The 25,911-nt window shown below is 35.4% G+C and overlaps 2 non-coding genes across 2 annotated transcripts; both read right to left on the minus strand.

The window, feature by feature from the left end:
- Positions 1 to 550: 550 nt before the first annotated feature.
- On the minus strand, positions 551 to 657 carry LOC121231338 (small nucleolar RNA R71). The gene has a single exon (XR_005929398.1). It is a non-coding gene; the product is annotated as a small nucleolar RNA R71 (small nucleolar RNA).
- A 21,461-nt stretch (positions 658 to 22,118) lies between these two features.
- Positions 22,119 to 22,225, minus strand: LOC121231557 (small nucleolar RNA R71). Its single transcript, XR_005929615.1, has one exon. It is a non-coding gene; the product is annotated as a small nucleolar RNA R71 (small nucleolar RNA).
- Positions 22,226 to 25,911: the final 3,686 nt, after the last annotated feature.

Here is a 25,911-nt window from a genome sequence, read left to right on the forward strand (position 1 = left end):
TTTTTGACAGTGAGATTGAGAGCACAGCTCGCAGAAATCGAAGAGGAATAAGGTGAAGCCTACAATACATAGAGGAAGAGCGTGAGGATGATATACATACTACAACTGAGGAGATGGCTGATAATCAAAATAATTCGCTACCTCCTGTGGTTGCTGCAAATCCCGTAGATCAGAATCCTGCTCCTCGTACTATGTATGATTATGCTAAACCTAATTTAACAGGAACTAAATCGAGTATAGTTAGACCTGCTGTTGCTGCAAATAAATTTGAACTGAAACCTAACATGATTCAAATGATACAACAGTTTGTTCAGTTTTATGGTTTGCAGGACGAGGATCCAAACACTCATTTGACAAATTTTCTAGAATTCTGCGACACCTTTAAGATTAATGGTGTTTCTGACGATGCCATTCACCTTCGGTTATTTCCTTTTTCATTACAAAATAAGGCTAAACAGTGGTTGAACTTGTTACCTCGAGGGTCAATCACTACTTGGGAACAAATGACCGAAAATTTTTACTTAAATATTTTCCGCCGGCTAAAACGGCTAAATTAAGGAATGATATCTCTTCTTTTGTATAGATAGATCTAGAAACTCTTTATGATGCATGGGAGAGATACAAGGACTTATTAAGAAGGTGCCCTCACTATGGGTTACCTCTATGGCTGCAGGTTTAGACTTTTTACAATGGTGTGAACCCCTCAACAAGGCAACTTATCTACATAGCCGCCAGTGGAACTTTAAACATCAAAACACCTGAAGAAGCTTATGAATTTATTGAAGAGACGTCACTGAATAACTATCAGTGGCAAGTCATGAGAACAAAGCTGACAAAAGTAGCCAGTGTTTTCAACCTCGACGCCGTCATTATGCTATCTAATCATGTAGAACTTTTAAATAAAACGATTGATGGTTTGTATGGTTCTACTCAGGTACATCCAGTAATGAGGTGTGATTCAAATGGAGGAGGAGTACACAACACAGATTATCCATCCTTCAACCCTAGCACCGAGGAGGAACAAGTCCATTATATGGTAATAATTCTAGACCTCAAAATAACTCGTATAGTAACACTTATAATTTAGGTTAGAGGAACCATTCCAATTTCTCATGGGGTGGTCAGGGAATTCAAAGGCCACAACATCCTCCAGGTTTTCAACAACCATTTTACCAACAAGAGAAGAAATCGAACCTTGAAAAGATGTTCACAAAATTCATCTCGGTGTCAAAAACTCATTTTCAGAATACCAAAATAGTGCTTAAGAATCATCAAGCATCGATTCAAGGGCTCAAGACAGATTACTAAGTTGATTTCTTAACGACCACAAGGTGGCCTACCAAGTAACACTGAAACTAACCCAAGGGAACAACTTCATACATTATTGTTCGAGATGAAGAAGGGTTAGTTGAACCTGAACCAGAACCAAAGCAAGGACTTGTGGTAAGTAATGGTAATGATGGGGTGAACCACAGTAAGCAGAAACTGGTATGCAAAGAGTATAAACCTCGTGTGCCATACCCCAATGCGACAAGGAAAGACTACACAGACGAACAATTTTGTAAATTCCTTAAATTATTAAAAAAATTACATATTAACTTACCGTTTATTGAAGCTCTTTCGCAGATGCCAAACACAGTGAAATTTTTAAAGTAGGTCTTGGTTAATAAACTAAAGTTAGATGATGCATCGCATATTGAATTAAACGCAGTTTGCTCAGCCATTTTACAAAATAAGCTACCCAACAAGTTGAAAGATCCGGGGAGTTTTACGATTCCTTGCTTAATTGGTTGTTTAAATGTTAACAATGCTTTGGTTGATTTAGGGGCTAGCATTAATGTCATGCTTTATAAAATGTTTAAACAACTAGGTCTTGGGAAACCCAAATAAACTAGGATGAGCATTCAATTGGAAGATAGAACAATTAGATTTTCTAGGGGTATTATTGAAGACGTGCTTGTCAAAATTGATAAATTTATATTCCAAATTGATTTTGTTGTTCTAGACATGGAAGAAGACAGTGATGTCTCTTTGATTTTAGGACGACCCTTTTTAGCAACTGCTAGGACTATCATTGATGTTGGCATAGGAGAACTAATACTTCGTGTAGGGGATGACATGATTACTTTCCAAGCTCGTGATTCGATTAAAATATCTAGTAAGCAAGATGGCTATACAAGTTCTGTTGATATAAATAACATTATGGCTCAAACTTTTTTTCAGGAAACCCCTAGTGAGAACGTGATGGAGACACATTCTAGTCCATGTGACAAAAAACAGAACGAGTCATGAGGAACGAAGACTACAAATTGATGAACTAGACGAATGACGAACACATTTCAATGAGAAACCAAAAGCACACGATAAATCAAAGCAACACCACGACAAGCATAGGGATGAAACAACGCAATTTAAGGTTGGGGAAAAATTATTGTTAGATGAAAAGTACCATCGAATTGCTACTTTAGAGCACAATACAAATGGAGCAATTCCTTTCATGGTATTGAAAACCTTCCCACATGGTACAGTCGAGGTAACACACACTGAATTCGAAACTTTCAAGGTAAATAATACTTGACTCAGACCTTATTTTGATAAAATTGATAGCAGAGGTGAGGAGTTTCAACTCCTCAATCCATCGTAATCACAAAAAATTGAGGTAAGTCAAGCTTAGACTTTAAATAAGCTCTTCTCGGGAGGTAACCCGAGCACTAACACCACTAACTAGTTCATTTTAGCTATTTTTCGTGTATTTTATACAGGTACAGTGACCCACACGGCCTGGACACATGGGCATGTCCTTGACCATGTGAAAACAGGGCTAAAAATTTCCAAGTTTCAAGCCACACGGGCGTGCGACACGGCCATGTAGACCACACAGCCTGGAAACACAGGCGTGTCCTAGGCCATGTAAAAATTGGAGCTAAATTTTTAAAATTTTAAACAAGTCAGAGTTACACGGATAAGGCACACGGCCGTGTGTTCGTACACACGGGTGTGTGGGATACCACATGGGCATGGGAGAAGCGAAGGACAAGGAACACGATCATGCAACACGGCCATGTGACTCACACGGGCGTGTCCCCAAGCCATGTGACGATTGAGCATTCAATTTTCGCGATTAACATAGGCTAAACTCTAGCCACACGAGTGTGTGACACGATTGTGCGGCCCAACACGTGGCCTTAACACGACCGTGCCCCTACTTTAACCTCCCAAACTCTAATTTTTTTTCCTTTCTTTTCTTTATCTTCTTCTTCCTTACACCTCAGCCATAGCTTCCTTTTTCTCCCCTACTCTAGCCATCATCGACCACAGCCGATCACCCCCTCTTCACCTTCCTCACCCCAAAGCTATTTTCCCCCACCCTGACGCCTCACGCACACATATCACCTTCCCCCATCCGATCCCCCAACCTTTCCCCCTTGTCCCTCCCAAAACCAAACCGACCACACCAGCAGCCCCCTTCCCCATCTGACCGACCCTCTCTCGCTTCTCTTTCACCGTCGACCACCTACCACCATCCCCTCCACCATAACAATCGGTTCTTGCATTCTCTTTTCTTTATTATTTATTTATTTATTTTCTTTTCTTTTATTAAGTGAGATTTATTTTTAATTTTGTTGATTCTTAGTAGTTATAATATTATTTCTGAATTCTGGGATTAGGGATTGCACTATATTGCTTCTTGATTTTCATTCACCTACTATTTTACGCATAAAACCTTTGATATTTGGGTGGGCTTAATGTGTCATCAATATTAAGGTCTTTAACACTTATTTTTTTCATTGCATTGGTTTTTATTTTTATTATTAATATTGCTCATTAATTAAATACACTGTTAGTTATTTATTTTCTGTTAGTTTTGACATGTTCAATTATTAATGCATATAGGACTAGATTATACATGCCAACCATTTTTATTTTATCACACTAGAGTCTTCCAAGTCACGCTTTTGTCTTATTCACATTTCTCCTCCTTAGTTTCTCGATAGTTTTGATTGGTGATATATATTCTTGTTTTACTAATATTGAACTATTCTACTTTCAGGAATACCATGACAAACACACGAGGCAAGAAAACTGTCGTTCCCACTTAAAAAAAGTGAAAGGGTCCCGGTGCAAGCTCTTCGAGCGCTTCCACCGAAGCTCGCCATATTCTGCTTTGATTCTCGTCAAGCCCACCTAAAGACCTGTTCCAGCTCTTGCGTGTGCGACTGCTAGGTTTGGGCCGATGTATTGATTGGGCTACATTGGAACAGGTCAGACTAATTGATGAGGTTCGTGCTTTAATTACTACGGCACCATAGGACCATTTCTTTGATGTCGTCGAGCCCACATACATGGAGCTTACTCTAGAGTTTTGCTCGACATTCCACCTTCAGCGAGTGATGTCATCACATGACGAGCATGGCACCATTACATTCTAACTTGGTGGCTTAGTGCAACATATGAGAGTCCCTGAGTTTGGCACAGCTGTAGGCATCTAAACCGAATAGTTTATAAGTGCCGATAACTTTCTTCACCTCCACTGTCACATACATCACTCACCTTCGTGCTGTTGAATGGATCTCACAGCTAGTCAGATCCATTATGATGCGAGTCACTCGAAGGTGACATCTTTTTCTTCGGCTCTATGATACATTCATGCCTTATTAACTCACACCTTGACTGGGAGGAGAGAGAGCACCAGAGTAGTTAGCACCACCGATGCTTATTTCTTATGGAGCATCGCCACTAGTCACGTGTTTGATATAGCATATTTTATAGCGCTTGCTTTTAGCCATTAGACGGACCGCCATAGGAGGGGCCCCATTTGCCTTGGCCCCTACGTGACTTGCCTCGCTCAACACTTCGACCTCTTTGACACTCTAGAGATGTCATCAACAGTCACACTAGTGGGCCAGATGTGTCCTCAAGGAATATCTAGTATGATCCACATAAGGATGATAAAATGACACCATGGAATTGACCCCCCTCAGTAGAGACTCGTCCATTCTGATGACCAGAACGAGCTAGAGGACATTACTGATAATGTCCCTCCCTCTCACGAGGACCTACACCCACCACCACCACCACTGAGTCACCGACCTCCTGCTGCCACTTTGACAGACATATCTGAGCGACTCACTCGCTTTGGGCAGTAGTGTTTTAAGCGATTCAACAGCATCGATGCCTCTCTTCGACAAATTTGCCACCACCTCCACATCTCTCTTTCGGCATCGTTGACCCACGGGGCATCCGATGGTGAGGACCTCTAAGTCCCTTTATTTATTTTTTTATTATTATTATTTTCATTTAAATTATATTTTGATTTTTATCTATTTTTGAAGACTTATGTTTTATATTTTGAACTATATTTATCTTTATGTTTTTTCTCGAGTAACCCTTTGATTATCTTCCACAGTTGTGTTTATTTTTTTACTAGTAACTCAGAATCATGCCTTTCATTAGCACTATCTACAATTCTAGCGTTTGCTATTCCAAGGATTTCATCCAAAAATTCAAGGCAGTTTCGCTTCTCTCCCTCTCTTCTGATATTATGATTATATTGTTATTATGTATCTTTGTACATTGAGGACAATGTACATCTTAAGTGTGGGGAGATTATTTAGATGATTATTAGAAAATCCCTGAATTTTTATCTTGTTCTCAAATAATTTTCTCATCTTATTATTAGAGCAAATTCTAATTGATTTATGATTTTTATTGATATGTTTTGAATTAAATCCTAGGTAATTGTGCATTGATTGTTTAACTTTAAGACATTAGAAAATCAAGCATGATAAGTTGAAACTTTTGAGAATTAAAATTGCTAGGTTGTTCCCTTGAATTGAGGTATTATCTTAAGTTTTGAATTCACAGGATTGGCATCAAATATCTATAATCTTCGTAAGATTTTGAGCCTTTTAGAGCATATATCTTTGTTGCTCACTGATTTTATTAGTTATGAGTGTGTCAACATTGATTTGTTATTCTAGAACTTGCTTTGATTATGCATGTTAAGACCACACCTTTGATTTCATATACTTAAATGATAAAGCCACTTAGGTTTCAACCCATTTACTCCACAAAAAGCTTACCCACATAATTGACTCCTAGTGAACCCCTTTGAGCCTTAACTATTATTTCCTAATTTTCCCCTTAATAACCCTTTTTGATTCGTTAAGAATTTCTCCCTTTTCATTGACTCCTTTTTATCGAGATTTGATTTGATTAGTTACCTAACTATGTTCGTTCATTCTAGTTGCTGAATTATTTCTTATTATATATTTTCCTTTAAATACTTGTTCTTATACTTAAAAAAACGTATACTCATATTCATTCAATTGCATATCGTTCTAAAGAGCTTGGGTAAGTTAAAGTTGTTATATTGAGAAAAAGCTCACATCATTAGTTTCGGATAATTCAAATTTTGGCATTTTTTTGTAATTCAGTGATTAGCTTTATTTTTCTAAGTTTGGTAATGTATTAAATTAATGTCGATTCTAACCCTCTTCTTCAGCGTTTATCCACACCTTTAACCTAAGTCCCATTACAACCTGGTTAAAGACCTTTTGATTTGTGTATCATCTCATTCATAGTGGTGGAGATTTGATTTTCATGCAAGCTTATGGTAATAACTTTTCATGTTTGACTATTGAGTGTTTAATTATTGAACCTTAAACACTTTGAGTGATTTGAGTAATCATTAGTAAGGATGTCAACCTTGTCAATTTGGAATTAAAGGTGATTACTTAGATAAAGGGGGATACCTATAATTTTATGATTGAAATGCTCAATTTGGATTGTTTGAAACTTTAATGTTCTTTTAGTTAAGCTCTTAACGTATAATTACTTATGGATTATTTCGAACATTATCAATGAGAATTATAAGTTGAGAAGAATTTATTTTAATTGTGAGTTGAGGATTTTGCTTTAGGACAAACAAATGCTTAAGTGTGGGGATATTTGATAAACCGTAATATATACATATTTTTACCCCATGCTTGGCATATTTATGAATGATTTTTCCTTAATTTTAATGAATTTGATGCTCCTAATTCTTTAATTTCATGTTTATACTCAAGAGAGCTTAGAATAGCAAAAATAGCAAGAAACGGGCCAAAAATGGACAAATTTGGACAAATTCAGTGTTTCACACAGCGTAGGCACTTCCACACGGGCAATTCACACACCCGTGTGTGAAACACGGGTAGACCACATGCCCGTGTTTTATGGACGTGTCAACATGAAACCAAGTTTGAATTACATACAGCCTGAGCATTTTCACACGGACGTGGCACACGGTCATGTCCCTATCGAGCCTAAGTCTAATTCTACTAGGAAAAGGCTAATTTTGGGTTAATTTGGGCATTCCAAAGTCTATATAAACACCCTAGAAGAGGATTAAAGACACACGTAGGGTAGAAATCAGAAAATACCTTATGACAGCCATCAGAATCAACTCGGAGGCAGGATCTACATCAAAACTAAAGATTTCCATTCAATTCCTTAAGGGTTCTTTGGGTTTCTTTATGTTCTGTTATTTTCTAAATCTTGAGATGTTTTCCATCATTATGAACTAAACTCCCTAAATACCTAAGGGAGGTGAAACTTAAGACGGATCTTATTACTATTTGAATTATATGATAAATACTTGTTCTTATTCTTAATTGTGAGTTTTAAATTCTTGTTTTAATATTCTAGGATATTAATTCAGGTTTTTGATGTACATATTCAGTGGAGCAAAAGTCCCTATTTAAGAGTAGATCGTTCATAATTAAGCGGAGTTGCATGTAATCCTAGAGATAGGACGACATAAATCCGCTGGATTAGAGTCAAATCTAATAAGGGAATCCATAGATCGAGTTAATGCGACAATAGGGGTTTTAATTAGAAAGAGATTTCAATTAATCAACCTAGATTCAGTTGTTCTTAGTCTCGAGAGGGATATTAACATAAATCAGGTATTTCTACGGATTAACGCAAGTGAATAAATCATCTAATTCAAAGGTAATAGGTGAAGTCTAGGTGGATTCTTCCTTAGGTATTGTCTTCTCCATCGGTTTTCCTAAAGTATTTTCCAACTTTTATCTCTGTATTAGTCTCAGTTAATTAGATAGTTAATTTTAATTTTTAAAACATCCCTTCGATTCTCAGGCTAGATAATAAAAAAATAGTAATTACTAGTACTTTTAGTCCTTGTGGATACGATATTTCCGGTCTCACCTCAACTATACTGCTATTCGATAGGTGCGCTTGCCTTAGTCGAATTTTTAGTTAGTTTTACGACCATCAGACATCATAAATTTGTTGAAAAAATAACAGTCTTGCTTTCAATTCAGCTATTATCGAACCATCATCAGACATAGCCATATGCGCATTCATTGAACGCAAAGCAAACAGGGATTTTCTGCTTAAAGCATTAGCAACAACATTAGCCTTTCCTAGGTGATAGTTAATCACAAGCTCATAGTCTTTTAGCAATTCTAACCATTGGTGTTGTCTCAAGTTTAGATCTTTCTAAGTCATCAAGTATTTCTGGCTTTTGTGATCAGAATAAACATGACATTTTCACCGAACAGATAATGGCGCCATATCTTTAATGCAAACACAATAGCTGCCAATTCTAGGTCGTGTGTCGGATAGTTCTTTTCATGCGGCTTTAACTATCTCAGGGCATAAGCTATAACTCTGCCTTCTTGCATTAAAACATAGCCCAAACCATTTAAAGATACATCACTATAAATAAAAAATTCTTTACTCGATTTTGGTTGAACTAGCACTAGAGCTTCGGTTAAAAAGGCTTTCAACTGATCAAAGCTTTTCTAACACTTTTCTGACCACTCAAACTTAACATCTTTCTGTAATAGCTTTGTCATCGGGGCTACAATCATAGAGAAGCCTTTCATGAACCGTTTATAATAACCAGCAAGTCCCAAAAAGATTCAAACTTTAGAAACATTCTTAGGAGGATTCCAATCGAGTATGGCTGAAATTTGACTCGGATCAACCTAAATACCTGATGCTAATACAACATGGCCCAAAAAACTGACTTCACTTAACCAGAACTCATATTTACTAAAATTCGCATACAACTGCTTATCTCACAAAGTCTGTAACACAAGTCTCAAATGTTCGGCATGTTCAGCTTCATCACGAGAGTAGATCAAAATGTCATCTATAAACAGAACCACAAACTGATCCAGATACAGTCTGAGGATTCGATTCATCAAATCCATGAAAATAGTAGGTGCATTAGTAAGTTCAAAAGGCATAACCAAAAACTTGTAGTGTCCGTACCTCGTTCGAAAAGCAGTCTTTGAAACGTCGGAGTCTTTAACTCGCAACTGATAATAGCTTGATCTAAAATCTATCCTCAAAAACACTGTAGCCCATTTCAATTGATCAAACAGATCATCAATCCGTGGAAACAGATACTTATTCTTTATAATCACCTTATTGAGTTGTCTATAATCAATGCACATTCTCATAGTTCCATCTTTCTTTTTCAAAAACAGTACTGGTGCACCCCAAGGAGAGAAACTTGGATACGCGAAACCTCTATCTGTCAACTCTTGCAACCGAGCTTTCAATTTTTTTAATTCTGTAGGTTCCATTCTATACGGAGCTATGGATATCGGAGTCTTTCCAGGCATTAACTCAATACCAAACTCTACCTGCTGAATAGGTGGCAAACCCGGTAATTCTTCAGGAAATACATCCGGATACTCGCACACAACATGTACTAATTCAATGTTCCTTTTGGCCACTTTACTATCAAACACATACACAAAGTAAGCTTCGCAGCCTTTTCTCACATATTTTTCAGCTAACATCGAAGAAATCACTGCTGGTAACCCATTCAGATAATTAGATTCAATTTGAATAATCTCATCATTCTTGCACCGTAAATCAATAGTCTTTCTTTTGCAATTTATGACAGCATCATGCAAAGTCAACCAGTCCATATCCAAAATTATGTCGAACTCATCAAATGGAAACAACATCAAATCAGCCGAAAAGCACAAATCTCGAACCATCAAAGGACAATTCTTACACACTTTTTCAACCATAACACACTGGCCCAAGGGGTTTGACACTCTAATCACAAACTCAGTAGACTCAACAGGCAGAGCCTTACTGAATACTAATGTCTTACATACATAAGAATGAGTAGAACCAGGATCAATCAATGCAATTACATTGGTATCATAAAGAGTGAATGTACCAGTAATGACATCTGGGATGAAGCCTCCTCTCGCACGCTAATAGCATAGGCTCTAGCAGGTGTACGAGACTCAGATCTGACTGCTGTATCTTTAGTCCCTCTCTGACTGCCACTCACATTACTTGCATTTCTGGGTGGTCTACCTCGAGCTGCAGTATTACCCGATCTTGTATTCTGTACTGGATTTTTTCAGCTAACATTGGGTAATCACGAATATAATGATCTATCGATCCACATTTAAAACAAGCCCGATCAAGCAATCTGCAACTGCCAGGATGTCGTTTGCTGCAGTGTTTACACTCGGGTTGGTTTGATCTGACATTTCCCATACTAGCTACTAAGGTAGCTCTCGAGCTCATAGGTGGTGTCCTCTGATCCCGTCTAGAATAAACCGAAGTGGCTTTAGAACGGCTGAGATCATCTCGAAACTTCTTTGGTGCAGACTGGAATGACTTATCGGATGTTCTTTTATGTGCATCTCTAGCTTCAAAGTCAGCTTTTCTTTTCTCTTTCCCGAGTTCTTCAGCTTTACAGGCTCGCTCAACCAGTATATGCCAACTAACAGTTTGATGTCTTCGTTCAACCCATCTTTAAATCTTTTACACATTATGGCTTCAGCAGAAACACACTCTCGGGTATATCGGTTGAGTCTCACAAATTTTCGCTCATATTTTGTCACGGTCATCCGACCCTGTTTCAGCTCTAGAAATTCTTTACACTTCTGATCAATAAATCTCTGACGATATACTTCTTGCAGAACTCAGTCTAGAAGAAGTCCCAGGTAATCCGCTCTTTCAGAACCACCGATACTAGGGTATTCCACCAGTGATATGCTGTGTCTCGAAGCAAAGATATGGCACATTTCAAACACTCATCCGGGGTACAGGATAGCTCATCAAACACACGGATAGTATTATCAAGCCAGAACTCAGTCCGCTCAGTATTATCATCATCAGTAGCTTTAAACTCTTCAGCCCCGTGTTTTCTAATTTTATCGACAGGTGGCTTATATAATCTCAGCAGATCACTTACTTGAGGTACAACAGGCATTGAAGATGGACTAGTCGAGGGTAGAGGTTGCTGTGCAGCCAGGTTAGTTCGGATATACTGAGTAAACCAGTCATTCATCATTTGGTAAAAGACTTGTCTAGCCTCTCCTTCCTAGTTACTCGAAATAGGTCGAGAATCAACCGACGTTGTCCCTTGCGCGGGAGCAGACGCTACACTCTCGATATCATCAGCTACAGCTCTGTCGGGATCTATTTACTATATGAAAACACATTTTCAAATGTCAGAAGTCATCACACTATCGCAGTATATAATATGGCATGTATAGCTAGTCTCACACGCTCTACGTTAGTCCTAGAACCGACTAAACTATAGCTCTGATACCAATAAAAATATAACACCCCTAACTCCTGTCCGTCGCCGGATTAGGGTTACGAGGCATTAATGAAAAAAACACATTTACTAATAATCACACACACATACACACATATATATAAGTCATATCCGAGTGTCTTACCCAATTCTGAATGGTTCATCGGGTAAATCTAAGTTGTGATCAAATGTATAAAATGAGCTAAATGGGCAAGTATGGGTTAGCTTGTTGTCTACTTGAAATATGGTAAGTATGTGACTTGAAACATGTTGCAAATTATGTATAATGCAAATGTGGATTTCATGTGAATTTAGTATGAATATTCGGCTTTTGATACATATTTATATGTAATTATGACCATGCATATTCGGCCAAATAAGATGTACATATTCATAATGTTTTATTATGATTTTCGAGCTTATTTTCATGAGTGTATATATAAATGATTAAATAATGACTTCATAGATTTGGAAGTTTAATGAGATTTGGTTAATTTTGCTTATGTGAGTATTCGGCTAAGATATAGAATATGTATGAAAATGTATTAATTATGTATTAGTAATTTAAGGTTAAGCATGTATCGTTAATACAATTTGGTTTGGTTTAAAAATGAGATATTTATATCATTGTGCTATTTATTTGCTTATGAGTTACTAAGCTAAGTTAGAATGTTTACCTTGTTTTATAGATTTTAGATTCACGTTACAAGCTCGGAGATCGTCAGAAAAGTTCATCACACTATTTACTACTTTGGTACTTAAAAAGTTGAACTTGAATTATGGCACGTATAGGCTAGATTACATTTTGAAATAATGAACTCGCACACATATATCAAAATCACATATCGATGCCATGGTCTTACTCGCACACATATATCGGAATCCAATGTCATGACATATGTATCCTAACTATTCCTAAGGTTCATACGGGGCTTTCGGATGTCGTAACTCGGTCGAAACGAATTCAGAAATGTAATGGCCAAGCTTTCTCATATTCGTCCATAACATGTATAAAGTCATACATTTCATACCAGTATATATTAAAAACATAAATTCAATTAAATAATAATCATGATTTAATTAAAGATAATATAATTTACAAATCATATTAAAAATAACTCAATAATATTCGAATACCTAGAAGAAATCAAACCATTTATAACTTATTTTACTCTAGCACATCTTAAACACTTTAAAATGTTTACATTATACTTTATTCAATAGCAAAAACATACAGTATTATCAACTTTATTAAATGGTCTTATAAATAACTCATATAGTTAACTGTAATTTAATAATGAACTTCCATCCAAAATACATCAAACAACTACGTTTATTCACTTAAACCAAATCTGTATATTTAACTTTTAACTACAATTTAGCACGTCTATTTGCTTATAAACTTACCTCGGACGATACAGAACAGAACAAGGCAACTAGTTGACAACTTTCGTTTTCCCCCGATCCAAATCCGATTTCTTTGGTTCTTGATCTAAACATATTCAAATTCAGCTCATTCAAACATATTTTCATTCAATTTAGTCCAAAAACACATAAATGGGCAAATTACCATTTTACCCCTAACATTTACACTTTTTGCAATTTAGTCCCTATTGCACAAAACAGAAAATATGCAAAATTTCCCTATACCCATGTTTGGCCGAATATTCCTAGTGTTCATACAAGTCCATATGTTTCATTTATTTCACATTTTTATCCCTCAAATTATTATTTTTGCAATTCAGTCCTAATTACTCAAAATCATCAATAACTCCAATACAAAACATGTTAATCTAAAACATATCTTTCATTTTTTCATCATCAAACAACAAAAATCACAAGCTATCATCAATGGAATAACTCAAAATATTCATCAAAATAAAAAATTCAAGCATGGGTTTTGTAGTACTCGAAGCAACGATCTCAAAAACATAGAAATTATCAAAAACCGAACAAAAACGAACCTTGATTGAGCTTGAGTAAGTGCCGAACCTAGCTTTCTCTTATTTCTTTCCTTTATTTATGTTTTCGGTGGATGATAATGTAAGAACATGGCTTTATTTTTTTTTATGTTATAAGATATATAATAACTTAATATTTATTTTACCTTTTTAACCTTAGTTAAAAACATTATACTTTCACTTATAAATGTCCATTGCCGTCCACCCATTTTAATAATGGTCTAATTACCTCATAAAGGCTTCCATTTAAAAAGCCAATAGCATTTTGGCCCTTTATACATTAAACTACCAAAATTTTAATTTACGTGATTAAGTCCTTTTATTTAATCGGATACCTAAACGACCAAATTAAGTCACAAAATTTTCACAGATATAAATTTCATATATATAAATAAAAAAAATAAATTCAATTAAATAATAATCATGATTTCATTAAAGATAATATAATTTACAAATCATATTAAAAACAACTCAATAATATTCGAATACCTAGAAGAAATCAAACCATTTATAACATATTTTACTCTAGCACATCTTAAACACTTTAAAATGTTTACATAATATTATCTTACAAAATATATCCATGTGCTGCTCCTTGGAATGAATTGTATGTATAGTAATATATTAAATTTTGTATATTTTTAATTAAATATAAATATTTATTGAATAACATTCAAATTAGTTTGCTCAAATATTTTATGTATGGTTATAGTGCATTTTCAATAATTAAAGCAGAGGAAAACTATTATATTAAGTAGATCCTGCTTTTTAAAGGATTTATTTACCATCTTTTTTGTTTAAAATATATGTTACTATTTTGTTACCAATTTCATGGAAACACTGTCGTTTTTTGTCGTTCTCCCCCGTTTATAGTATTATCAACTTTATTAAATGGTCTTATAAATAAGTCATATAGTTAACTGTAATGTAATAATGAACCTCCATCCAAAATACATCAAACAACTATGTTTATTCACTTAAACCAAATCCGTATATTTAACATTTAACTACAATTTAGCACGTCTATTTGCTTATAAACTTACATCGGACGATATAGAACAGAATGGGGTAGTTAGTCGACAACTTTCGTTTTCTCCCGATCCAAATCTAATTTCTTTGGTTCTTGATCTAAACATATTCAAATTAAGCTCATTTAAACATATTTTCATTCAATTTAGTCCAAAAACACATAAATAGGAAAATTACCATTTTACCCCTAACATTTACACTTTTTACAATTTTCCCTATTGCACAAAACACAAAATATGCAAAATTTCCCTATACCCATGTTTGGCCGAATATTCCTAGTGTTCATACAAGTCCATATGTTTCATTTATTTCACATTTTAGTCCCTCAAATTATTATTTTTACAATTTAGTCCTAATTACTCAAAATCATCAAAACCTCCAATACAAAACATGTTAATCTAAAACATATCTTTCATTTTTCATCATCAAACAACAAAAATCACAAGCTCTCATCAATGGAATAACTCAAAATATTCATCAAAATAAAAAATTCAAGCATGGGTTTTGTAGTACTCGAAGCAACAATCTCAAAAACGTAGAAATTATCAAAAACCGAACAAAAACAAACCTTGATTGAGCTTGAGTAAGTGCCGAACCTAGCTTTCTCTTATTTCTTTCCTTTATTTATGTTTTCGGTGGATGATAATATAAGAACATGGCTTTATTTTTTTTATATTATAAGATATATAATAACTTAATATTTATTTTACCTTTTTAACCTTTGTTAAAAACATTATACTTTCACTTATAAATGTCCATTGCCGTCCATCCATTTTAATAATGGCCTAATTACCTCATAAAGGCTTCCATTTAAAAAGCCAATAGTATTTTGAACCTTTATACATTAAACTACCAAATTTTTAATTTACATGATTAAGTCCTTTTATTTAATCGGATACCTAAGCAACAAAATTAAGTCACGAAATTTTCATAGATATAAATTCACACAAAATAAATATAGAAAATAATTTTAAAATATTTTTTGACTCGAATTCGTGGTCATGAAACCACCATTTCGATTATGGTCTAAATCAGGCTGTTACATAAAATATGTTATTTTTACAGCTTATCAAATATCCCCACACTTAAGAATTTGCTTGTCCTCAAGCAAAATCCTTAACTCAGAATTAAAATTAATCTTTTTCAACTCATAATTCTCATCAATCATGTTTCGTAATAATTCAAAAATAATCATACATTGATAATTTAACTAAAAGAGAACTAAAAAGTTTCAAACAATCCAAGTCGAACATTTTTAAAGCATGAAAACATAGTTCCCCTTTATCTATGTAATTACCTTTAATTCAAAATCGACAAGAATTGAAATCCTCACTACAGATTCACTCAAATCACTCAAAGTGTTTAAGGTTCAAGAATAAGCACTCAATAGTCAAACATGAAAAGTCATTATTATAGGCTTGCATGAAAATCAAATCTCCACCACTATAAAATGAGATGATACACAAATCAAAAGGTCTTTAAAAGGTTGTAATGGGGCTTAGGCTAAAGGTGCAGAGAAAGGCTGAAAAGATGGTTAAAATCAATATTGAATTGATAAATTACCAAACTAGAAAAATAAACAAATGCTGAATTAAAAACAATTACATCAATTGAAAATTATTCAAGAAAACCACGAGCTTCTTCTCCAAATATGAATCTAACTGTTCAAGCTCAATTAACATAGAACTAAATAATAATCAATATATATATGTAATTTTTTTAATTTTATTCTTTTTCGATTTTTTTTACAATAAGAAATAATTTAGCTAAAAAAAACAAAAGGGTAAGTTAGGCAATTAGCCAAATCAAATCTCGATAAAAAGGGAGTTAATAAAACGAGAAAAATTCTCAATGAACAAAAAATAAGTTATGGGTTAACATTAATGGGTAATTCAAGAAACGATGTGTTAGGCTCAAAGGGGTTCACTAAGGGTTAATTATGTAGGTAAGCTTTTTATGGGATTAGTGGGTTAAAACCTAAGTGTCTTTATCATCTTAGTATATCAAATCAAAGGTGTGGTCTCGACATGCATAATCGAAGCAAGTTCTAGAATAACAAATCAAATTGACACACTCAAAACCAATAATAAATTATGGTTGCTCTAAAGGCTCAAAATCTCAGAAAAAATTATGGTTTTTGATGTCAATCTTGCAAATCTCAAACTTCATGGTAATGCCTCAATTTAGGGAAACAACCTAAAATCTATAATTCTGAAAATAAACTTATCATACTTGATTCTCTCATGTCTTAAAGTTTAAATCAACCAATACACAATTATCAGTAAATTAATCTAAAACACATTAATAAAAATCCCAAATCGATCAAAATTCATTCTAATAGTAGTATGAGAAAATTACTTAGACACAAGACATATTTTAGGGATTTTCTATTAATTATATAAATAACCTCCCTGCATTTAAAATGTACATTATCCTCAATGTACAAACATAGATAATCACAGTATAAACAAAATAACATAAGAAGGGGAGAAAACTGAAACTGCCCTGAATATTGGATGAAATCCCCAAAATAGTGAAAAGTGCAGTTGTAGTCAAATCTAAATGTAGAGCACGATTTTGAGCAAACTAATAAGAAAATAAACACAAATAGTGAAGAAGATTAACGTATTAAAACTTGATTAGAAACAACCATAAAAATAAAAAATATAGTTCAAAATATAAAAAAACAAAATAAGTCTAAGAAAATAAAAATAAACATAAAATAAAAATAAAAATAAAAATAAAACAAATGGACTCAATGGTCCTCATCATAAGACGTGTCGGTGTTGTGAGTCGGTGGCGTTGAGGAGGAAATATGGAGATGCTGATAGATTTGCTGCAATATCACATCAATACTGTTGAACCTCTGAAAGCAATGTTGTTCAAAATGAGTAAATCGCTCGGAGAGGTCTGCTAAAGTAGCAGCAAAAGAAACAGGATGGTGACTCGAAGATGGAGGATGAGGTGGATCCTCGTGATGGAAGGGGACATCATCAGTGAAGTCTTTGGGTTCATTCTAAGAGTTAGAATGAAGTAATTGGTACTGAGAAGGATCTACTCCATGACGTCGCTCGATCATCCTTATAGAGATCATGCTCAAGATTCCCTATGGGGACATCTGGCCGATGAGTGTAAGTGTAGAGGACTGCTCTGGTTTGTTGAGGAGACCGAAGTGTCGAGCAAGTCAAGTCACATAAGGGCCTAAATAGATGGGACCCTTCCGGTGGCGGTCAGTCTGATGGCGGAAGGCTAAAGTGATGAAGTATGCTAAATAAAAAATATGCCCTGTGGCCATGTTTCATAAAAAATATGCATCGATAGTACTAACGACTCCGGTGCTCTCTTTCCTACCGGTCAAAGTATGGGTTAAAAGGGCATGAATGTACTGTAAAGCCAGAGGGAGAGAAGTCACCTTCGAGTGAATCGCGTCTTAGGGGGTCATACTCGACGTAAGATCTATCTAACAACAAGCTGGCGAGTAGTGAATGTGCCGATGTAGGCAGAGGAAGTTTTTGGCACTCATAAACTCCTTAGTGTATAGTCGCAAAATAGCGCCGAACCCAGGGACACTTATATGGTGTACCAAGCCACAGAGTCTGAATGTGATGGTGCCTGGCTCGTTATGAGTCGTCATCGCATGCTGGAGAGTAAAGGTTTGGCAAAACTCCAAAGTCAGATCCATGTAGGTAGGCTAGATTACGGAGAAAAATCAGTCCCATGAGGCTGTGGTAATAAAGGCTCGAACAATATCAGCTAGGTGGACCTACTCCAAAGCAGCCCAATAGATACATCGGCCTAAGCCGAATGGTCGCAATTGAAGTAGTTGAAATAATTCCTCTTGGGAACCCATTGAAAATCGGAGATAAGGGTGGCAAGCCTCGGCAGAAGCGCTTAAAGAGGAGGTTGCGCCAGGGATCTTTTTCTTTCTCGAAGTGGGGACGGCGACTTTGGACTCGCTACAAGTGTTTGTCATGATGAAACTACAAGAAAATAAAACAGTCAAGTATTAAAACAAAATGAAGCAGATAGATGAATCGAGTATAATAAAAGCAAGCCAATATCCTATGCTATAATCGAAGGTAATATCAATAAGTAAACGAATTAAAGAAATCAATAGTGAATATACTATAAACAAGAATTAGATTTTAGAAATACCAAAAGACAGAACGTAGTTGTAACAAGGCAAGTATAATGGTACTAAAAATAAAAAGAAGCTTGTAAAAATCAAACTAAACTAAAAATAAACACTAAAACAAAACTTTGCTAGACTAAAAATAATATGCATAAACAAAACAAAACCAAATAGAATAAGAAAAATAATGAGAAAGTCAATAGAACAGAATTCAACAAAATAATAAAGAAAACTTAAAAGAAAACTAAAATCAAAGCAAAATAAAACAAATAACTAATAAGAATAAGAACAGAGGAATAAAATAAAAATAAACGATAATCAAATAATCAAATAAAAAAAAAGAAAGAATGAGCAAACAATGGGTGACCAACTGTGAGATGATGGTGGTGGCTAGTGAGGAGATGACGGCAGAGCAGTGGTGGTTCGGGGTGGGCAGTGTGCATGGTTGTGATGGGAGAAGGCTGGTGGGTTGGGGTTGAGGAGATGGGGAAAAGAAAGGAGAGAAAGAGGCGGCTCGTGCGTGGCTCAAAGGGAGGAAGGACAGCGTCGAAGGAAAGAAAGGGGAACGGCGGCTAGGGTTTTGGTGCTTGAAAATTTGGGAAAGATGAAAGTAAAAAGAAAAAGTTAGGGTTTGGGGGTTAAAAAGGGGGACACGATCGTGTAAGGGCTAGTGTTGGGCCACAAAGCTGTGTCACACGCCCGTGTGAGGTATTTTCAGCCCATGTACGTTTGAAAAATATAAGCCTAGTCTTCACATGGCCTTGGACACACCCGTGTGTCTAGGTCGTGTGTAGTCTCCTTCGCTTCTCCCATGCTCGTGTGGTTCGACCGTGTCTCGAACACAACTGTGTGCCTTGCTTGTGTAACTCTCTGACTTGATTTAAAAATGAAAAAAATTAGCTCTAAGTTTCACACGGCCTAGGACACACTCGTGTGGACTATTTTAAGTCGTGTCTCTATCAAATTTTGGAAAAATTAAGTCCCAAGATCTACACGACCAAGGACACATCCTTGTATCCAGGCCGTGTTGGATCACTTTTGGTGTACACGGCCTGGGACATGCCTATGTGTCCAGGCCGTATGGGTCAAAAAACATTTTTTTATTTTTTTATTTTGAAGATTAATTAATTTTTAAAAATATCATGAAATAAAATTAAGAAAAATAGCAGTGTTAACACTCGGGTTGCCTCCCGAGAAGTGCTTATTTAAAGTCTAAGCTCGACTTACCTCAAATTTGCATAGTCACGATGGTTCACGGAGTTGAAACTCCTTTTTCTTGCTAGTAATTCTATTATCAAAATAAGGTTTGAGTCGAGTACTATATACCTTAAAAGTGTCGAATTCAGAATGAGTTACCTTGACTGTACCGTATGAGAAGACATTTGATAAACCAAAAAAGTAACACATTTTAATCCCATACTTAGTATATTTTTTAATGGTTTATAATAAAATTTAGTGAATTAGATGCTTTTAATCCCTTAATTTCATGTTTTATACTTATGAGAGCATAGGGGAACAAAAGGAGCATAAAATGGGCCAAAAACAGACAAAACGGGCTGATTGAAAGATCCACACAGCCAAGATGAATTCCACACGAGCTGAGTACATGCCCGTGTGAGCCACACGGGCTGGCCACACGCCCATGTGGCAGCCCGTGTCGATATCGCTCCCTGTTTTCCTAATACACAAAAAGCCAAATTTTAGGGTTTCTAAGCATTCTAAAGTCTATATAAACACACTAGAAGCAGACCTAAAGAGACACGCAGAGCAAAAAGTAGAAATTACTCGAAGGAAGCCGTTGGAATCATCTCAGAAGTAGATCCACGTCAAGATTGAAGACCTCCATTCAAATTTCTCTCAAAGTTTATTTGTGTTTTTCATGTCTTGTTGTTTTTCTAAATTTGAGATGTCTTCCTTTTATATTATGAACTAAATTCCCTAGATACCTAGGGAAGATGAAACCTAAGACGGATCTTGTTATTTAATGTTCTGAATTTAATGATAAATACTTGTTCTTTTTTTTTAATTATGAGTTCTTAATACTTGTTTTAATATTTTCAGGATATTAATTCAAGATTGATGTGCTTATTCAGTGGAGCAAAAGTCTCTATTTAAGAGTAGATCTACCATAATTAAGTGTAGTTGCATGCAATCCTAGAGATAGGACGATATAAATCTGTCGGATTAGAGTCAAATCTAATAAGGGAATCTATAAATCGAGTTAATGCGACAATAGGGGTTTTAATTAGAAAGATATTTCAATTAATCAACCTAGAGTCAGTTGTCCTTAGTCTCGAAAGAGAGATTAACATAATTTAGGGATTTCTATGGATCAAGACAAGTGAATAAATCGTTTGATCCAAAGTCAGAATAATAAGTGAAGTCTAGGTGGATTCTTCCTTGGGTATTGTCTTTATTATTGGTTTACTCGATTATCTTCTTCACTCTCTGTCACGTTTAGTAGTTAATTAGTTAGTTAATTTTAGATTAAAACAGATCTATTATATTTTAGGCTAAATAATAGAAAGATAGTTAATACTAGTACTTTTAGTCCTTATGGATACGATATTCTGGACTCACCATAACTTTACTACCATTAGATAGGTACGCTTGCCTTTGTCATGATCGTAGTCTAGTTTAGTGAATCATAAGATGTCCATCAAGTTTTTGGTGCCGTTGTCGGGACTAAGATATTAGGAACGCTTGATTTTTATTAATTTAGCCATTTTTTATTGCATTTAATTTTTTTTAGTTTTATTTTTAATTACTAATTTTCCTTTTGTTTGCTTCTAGCAGATTCTTGCTTCTGGTAGGTTCTTGTAGTTTATGACTAGAAGGAATCCATCAGGACTATTATTATTCGATAGCGAAATTGAAAGTACAGCTCGTAAAAATCATAGAGAAATAAGGCAGAGCTTACAGTATGTAGAGGAAGAGCACGAGGATGATACCAAACTACCGAAGAGATGGCTGAAAATAGGAATAATCTGCTACCTCCAGTGGTTTCCGCAATTACTGTAAATCAGAATCCTGCTCCTCGTACTATGTACAATTATGCTAAGCTCAATCTCACTAGGGCTGAATCGAGTATTGTTCGACCTACCATCACTGCAAACAATTCTGAACTGAAGCCAAATACAATTCAGATGATCCAACAATTCATTTAGTTCGATGGTTTGCAAGATGAGGATCCAAATACTCATTTGGCCAACTTTCTGGAATATTGAGACACTTTCAAGATCAATGCGTTTCTAACGATGCCATTCGTCTAAGGCTATTTCCCTTTTCGTTAAGAAATAAAGATAAGCAATGGTTGAATTCGCTACCGCGAGGTTCAATCACTACTTAGGAAAAAATGACCGAGAAGTTTCTACTAAAGTACTTTCCACCGGCTAAGGAAGCCAAATTGAGGAACAATATCTCTTCCTTTGTGCAGATGGATTTAGAGACTTTATACGACGCATGGGAGAGGTATAAGGACTTACTAAGAAGGTGCCCTCACCATGGGTTACCTTTATGGCTACAGGTTCAAACTTTTCACAACGGTTTGAACCCCTCAACTAGGCAAATGGTCGATACAGCTGCCTGTGGAACCATAAATAAAAAAAAACATGAGGAGACTTATGAGTTTATTAAAGAGATGTCACTGAATAATTATCAGTGGCAAGTCATGAGGATAAATCCAACAAAAGCCACTGGTGTTTTCAACCTCGACATAGTCACCATGTTATCAAACCAGGTAGAACTCTTAAATAAAAAGATTGATGGTTTATGTGTCTCTACGCAGGTACACTCGGGGATGCAGTGTGACACAAGTGGAGAAGGAATGAATAATCTAGAATGCTTAGCTTACGACCCTAGCAATACGAATGAACGAGTCAACTATATGGGTAACAATTCTAGACCTTAGAATAGCCCTTATGGTAATACTTGAAATGCAAGTTGGAGGAACCATCCCAATTTCTCTTGGGGTGGTCAAGGCAATCAAAGACCACAACCCCCATAAGGCTTTCAACCACCTTACCAGTAGGAAAAAAAGCTGAACCTTGAGGAGATGCTAATGAAATTCATCTCAGTGTCAGAAATACGTTTCTAAAACACCGAAATAGCGCTTAAAAATTAGCAAACGTCGATTCAAGGGCTCGAGAATCAAATAGGTTAGCTTGCTAAGCTGATCTAAGAAAGACCACAAGCTAGCTTGCCTAGCAACACCGAGACTAACCCAAGAGAGCAACTCCATACGATTACTATTCGAGATGAAGAAGGGTCAGTTGATTCCAAACCAGAACCAAGGCAAGAAGGCATGGTAAGTAAAGATAATGTGGATAAAAGCCAGAATAAACAAAAACCGGTGAGCAGAGAATATACACCTCGCGTGCCATACCCTAATACGACAAAGAAAGACCGCACAGATAAACAATTCGGTAAATTTCTTAAACTTTTGAAAAAGTTTCATATTAACTTACCGTTTATTGAAGCTCTTTCATAGATGCCCAACTCAGTAAAATTTTTAAAGGAGCTTTTGGAAAACAAACGGAAGTTAGATGATTCATCGCATGTGGAATTAAATGCAGTTTGCTCAGTGATTCTACAAAACGAACTACGTAACAAGTTGAAAGATCCAGGGAGTTTTACTACTCCCTGTTTAATTGGTAGTTTAAATATTGATAATGCTTTAGCCGATTTAGGGGCAAGTATAAATATCATGCCCTATAAAATGTTCAAACGACTAGGTCTTGTGAAACCTAAACAAACTAGGATGAGTATTCAACTGGCATACAAGACTATTAGATTTCTTAGGGGTACTTTTGAGGACATACTCGTTAAGATTGATAAATTTATCAATCTGTCGGATTAGAGTCAAATCTAATAAGGGAATCTATAAATTGAGTTAATGCGACAATAGGGGTTTTAATTAGAAAGATATTTCAATTAATCAACCTAGAGTCAGTTGTTCTTAGTCTCGAAAGAGAGATTAACATAATTTAGGGATTTCTATGGATCAAGACAAGTGAATAAATCGTTTGATCCAAAGTCAGAATAATAAGTGAAGTCTAGGTGGATTCTTCCTTGGGTATTGTCTTTATTATTGGTTTATTCAATTAACTTTTTCACTCTCTATCGCATTTAGTAGTTAATTAGTTAGTTAATTTTAGATTAAAACAGTCTCTTATATTTTAGGCTAAATAATACAAAGAAAGTTAATACTAGTACTTTTAGTCCTTGTGGATATGATATTCTGGACTCACCATAGCTTTACTACCATTCGATAGGTACGCTTGCCTTTGTTGTGATCGTAGTCTAGTTTAGTGAACCATAAAACAACCATCAACATTTAGTACCCTAAAAGGAATTGCTCCATTTGCATTAAGCCTTGAAGTGGCAATACGTCGATCCATTTTATCTAATAGTACCTTGTCCCCAACCTTAATTTGGTTTGTTCCATCCACATGCTCATCATGGAGTCACTTTGGTTATGCATCATGTATTATCAGTTTCTCCTTGACATGTGTCCGCCATTCGTCTAGTTCATTGATCTGTAGCATTCGTTCTTCATGAGTCATTCTGTTTTTGTCGCATGGACTAGAACATGGCTTCATCGTGTTTTTCCGAAGGGTTTCATGCAAAGAAGTTTGAGCCACAAGATTATTCATATTAACAGAACTCGTATAATCATTTCGATCACTAGATGTTTTAACAAAATCATGAGGTTGGAGTGTAATCATGTTATCACCTACACGAAGTATTAATTCACCTATACCAACATCAATAATAGTTTTGGCAGTTGCTAAAAAAGGCCATCCTAGAATCAAAAGTATGCCACTATCCTCATCCATGTCTAAAACAACGAAATCAACTGGGAATATAAATTTATCAATTTTTACAAGTACATTTTCAATAATACCCTTAGGAAATCTAATAGTTCTATCTGTTAATTGAACATTCATCCTAGTTTGTTTAGGTTTCCCGAGACCTAATTGTTTAAACAATTTATAGGGCATGACATTAATACTAGCCCTTAAATCAGCCAAAGCATTATAAACATTCAAACTACAAATTAAACAAGGAATAGTAAAACTCTCTAGATCTTTCAATTTGTTGGGTAGTTTATTTTGAAAAATGCTTGAGCATATTGCATTTAGCTCCACATGTGATAAATCATCTAACTTTCGTTTGTTTGCCCAAAGCTCATTTAAAAATTTAACAGAATTGGGCATCTGTGAAAGAGCTTCAATAAACGGTAAGTTAATATGCAATTTTTTCAAAATTTTAAGAAAATTACCAAATTTATTGTTCATGTGGTCTTTCTTCGTCACGTTAGGATATGGCACGCGAGGTTTATAATTTTTACTAACCGATTTTTGTTCATTCTAGCTTACCTTAACCTTACCATTACTTACCACAATTTCTTACCTTGGTTCAGATTCAGATTCAACTAACCCTTCTTCTTTATGAATAGTAATTGCATGAAGCTACTTTCGTGGGTTAGTTTCAGTGTTGCTAGGCAAGCTACCTTGTGGTTGTTCTGAAATCAACTTTGCAAGTTGACCAATTTCGTTCTTGAGCCCATGAATCTATGCTTGTTGATTTTTAAGTGTTTTTTGGTGTTTTGGAAGTTGGTTTCTGACACCGAAATAAACTTCGTCAATATCTTTTCAAGGTTTGGCTTTTTCTCTTATTGGAAAGGTTGTTGAAAGCTTGGAGGGTGTTGTGCTCTTTAATTTCCTTGACCACCTCAAGAGAAATTGGGATGGTTCCTCTAACAAACGTTATCGGTGTTACTGTAAAGATTATTCTAAGGCCTAGAATTATTACCCATATAATTGATTTGTTCGTTCTCTGTGCTAGAACCATAGGGCAAATATTCTGGATTGCTCATTCCTCCTCCATTTGCATCACATTGCATCACTAGATGTACCTGCGTGGAAACACATAAACCATTAATTTTCTTATTTAATTGCTCTACCTAATTTGATAAAATGGTGACTACATCTAGATTGAAAACACTGGTTGCTCTATTAGGCTTTATCCTCATAGATTGCAATTGATAGTTATTCAATGACATTTCTTCTATAAACTCATAAGCCACTTCAGGTGTTTTATTGTTCATAGTAGCACCAACTGTTACATCGATTAACTGCCTAGTTGAGGAATTCAAACCGTTATAGAAGGTTTGAAACTATAGCCATAGAGGT

This window comes from Gossypium hirsutum, chromosome A06 (genome assembly GCF_007990345.1).
Source record: "Gossypium hirsutum isolate 1008001.06 chromosome A06, Gossypium_hirsutum_v2.1, whole genome shotgun sequence".
Taxonomy (NCBI): Eukaryota; Viridiplantae; Streptophyta; class Magnoliopsida; order Malvales; family Malvaceae; genus Gossypium; species Gossypium hirsutum.